This window comes from Schistocerca cancellata, chromosome 11 (assembly GCF_023864275.1).
Source record: "Schistocerca cancellata isolate TAMUIC-IGC-003103 chromosome 11, iqSchCanc2.1, whole genome shotgun sequence".
Classification (NCBI taxonomy): Eukaryota; Metazoa; Arthropoda; class Insecta; order Orthoptera; family Acrididae; genus Schistocerca; species Schistocerca cancellata.
Genome location: NC_064636.1, coordinates 136,110,354 through 136,113,394, shown reverse-complemented (window position 1 = coordinate 136,113,394; position 3,041 = coordinate 136,110,354). Strand labels below are relative to the sequence as shown.

Genomic DNA, 3,041 nt, shown 5'->3' with positions numbered 1-3,041 from the left:
TCTAACCTGTCAGTTACCTAACTACTTAATTCTATTTCAATTTTAATCATATAGAATAAGTCAGTTTAAAATTTCAATCTTCAATTCTCAGATGACAAGTTCGACATTTTCCCATCAGCGTGGTGTTCATTCATGGCATAGCACCCCCCCCTCCAACCCACGCCCCCTAGAATGCTGCACTCCTATTGGCTGCTACATTAGTCACGTGATTCGACTTCATTGAACCTAGGACTTGGAATCAATTTTCACCAGTGCCACACCCACCTGTACCTGGAACCAAATAGTTAAAGTCTCCACTACGATCCTCAACACAGCACCACGCCCCCTTACCGACCCATGTTGTCGGGCTGACGTGTACTGACCTGCACTGACGTGCACTAACCCGTACTAACGTGCACAGCGCATGACTCCATCCAAGATGCCGGGGCGACAACAGATCTGAACACAAGCCTTTATTTTGCAGGCCGTGTCTCCACTACGGGGTTTACTGCCCAACAGCCGGCCGGCGTGGCCGAGTGGTTCTAGGCGCTACAGTCCGGAACCGCGCGACCGCTACGGTCGCAGGTTCGAATCCTGCCTCGGGCAGGGATGTGTGTGATGTCCTTATGTTAATTAGGTTTAAGTAGTTCTAAGCTCTAGGGGACTTATGGCCTCAGAAATTAAGTCCCATAGTGCTCAGAGCTATTTGAACTGCCCAACTCACATAGTATATACTGCCAGCAGATCGTACTGTCATCCCTCCTATGACCGAATTCCAGATGGTGGTCTGTGTGCTAAAATTACTCAGGCTGCACTACGTTGCTGAGGAGAGTAACGAAGGAGAGCACTGTATTTACTGTCGAACGTTTCATTTAGAGATCTAATACATTTATCAGACTGAGGCAAAACACTCTCCATCTTATGCTTGCGCTCACAATACACAGTTTGCAGACACGCAAAGAACTCCTAATTTACGCAAACAATTTAATTACAGACATTCACACTCCTCGTAAATAATTCAGCGCAGGTATGTCCAGGTATGTCCAGACACGGTGTCCAAATAGCTCTGAGTGCAGCGTACACGCCTGCTCGCAAGACGGCTGCAAGCACCCTCCGCCAACCACCGCGGGGCAGAGCGCACAGACAGCGCCGGAGACGTGGCGCAGCCGTCAACTGTCAAACCACGCGCAGGGATCCGCAAGTGGCGGCGTCTCCTTCGTACTTCCTCTCCGAGGAGTTCCTGTCCAAACACGTGTCGTATTCACCTGCACACACGTGCTGACGTCACCTGGCGGGGGCGCAGCCCAAGTTGCGTCTGTGCGGCCACCGTTACTCCCACGTCGCACAACTCCGAGGCGCAGGTCCATACGCGAGACGACACACGCCAGCGTTGTCTTTACCGCCTCTGACACAACAGCACACCGCGCATTGCTCCTCGCGCGACATGACACACCCCTTTAACTACACATAACTACACAGCCTTGCTCGAAATGTATGCGTCGCGACTCGCCAACTAAAACGTTCTCAATATTATTCTTACCTCACAACGCTACCTCCACCTAATTCTATAGTCCCCAGGAATAGTTAACCCTCGCTTTCTAAATCTCTCGCTTTTATGAACGGAAATTCTTCTCCTGACACATCCTCTTTACCAAAATAACATCCAATTCACTATTCCCACCGCACCTAACCTGATATCCTTCCCACTCTCAACATACGCAAACGTCCTCAATCCTATCTTGTCGCTCACAAAACCCACAACAAACCATGTCAATCAATCAGTCTAGCATTCTCATTCGCTCTTATCGAATTTGCACACCGAATTACAAATGCCGCCTCTGTCCAAGTACCATCCACCTTTTCTTTCCCGGTCTCTCAGCGGTAAAATTATTTTGACAGATCGCTAAATCCCAATGACAGTTAAACCCGCAAACTCTTATACACATCATCAAATACATACCACACTCACAAGAATATTGGAAGCCGCGACCATATTCACCACTTCCAACTAAAATTAAATATTATTACCATTGCCGCAACACTCTGTCAGCGGTCGATTTACACGTAATTTCTGCTCTTGAGTGTTGTCGTTCGTGGTCGAATGTCTCTATCTATAGAGCCCATAATTTTCCACACAAAACATCACGCGCCTTTTTCTATGTGCTGAATCTATACGTCCCTCACTATAGCATACACACTCGTCTTCTCTAGTCATTATAGAACATAAGCCAAACAAGTGCTATCCGTGATAGTGAATACCTGACCAGCGGACGTAATGTTCGGGAAGACCTCACCGACGTGCGCTTGCGTACTGTAATCATCGTCACAATCGAGAGAACAACAAGGAAAACGTCAATTCGCTCCTCCTCGACGTTCTAATGCAGCACTGTTTCCATCTCGCATTACATTTCATTCCTTCAACATACGCATTCGTTCGCGCCGCCGTTTAGAGACTCCTATATCCGAACACAAAGCATCAATCAAGCATTATCATTTGCTGCCAACGGCCATACCATGTTCAGTACACCGGTTCTCGTCCGATCACCGAAGTTAAGCAATATCGGGCGTGGTTAGTACTTGGATGGGTGACCGCCTGGGAACACCACGTGCTGTTGGCTCCCCTTCATTTATTCAAAGGGCACGGCCGCCTTCCTTCCCCGTCCTTCCCTAATCCGATGAGACCAATGACCTCGCTGTCTGGTCTCCTTCCCCAAACCAACCAACCAACCAATCATTTGCTCTTATCTAATTACTCATCCATCTCATGTGGAAGCAAGGTCTGTCTTTTTTTTCTGCACACCTGACTTTCAACAGCAAACAATTATTTTGCACTGATCGCTATATTGCACCGGCAACTAAACATGGCCAGTTGCCATACATATCGTCAATTACTTAAACAGTGTTACTCAATTACACTGCATTCTCACCGAGGACATGAGCTTGAATATTACAGTTCTGGATGCAGTAACAACCAAAACATCTACTAAATCGTCAAACTATATTTCCTCTCCAACGCTCACAACTTTTAAACAGCACGTGGAGAAAAAAAAATCAATCCATAA

The 3,041-nt window shown here is 47.3% G+C and overlaps 1 non-coding gene across 1 annotated transcript; it reads left to right on the top strand.

Moving 5' to 3' along the window:
• Nucleotides 1-2,478: 2,478 nt before the first annotated feature.
• LOC126108993 (5S ribosomal RNA) lies at nt 2,479-2,597 on the top strand. Its single transcript, XR_007523676.1, has one exon. It is a non-coding gene; the product is annotated as a 5S ribosomal RNA (ribosomal RNA).
• Nucleotides 2,598-3,041: the final 444 nt, after the last annotated feature.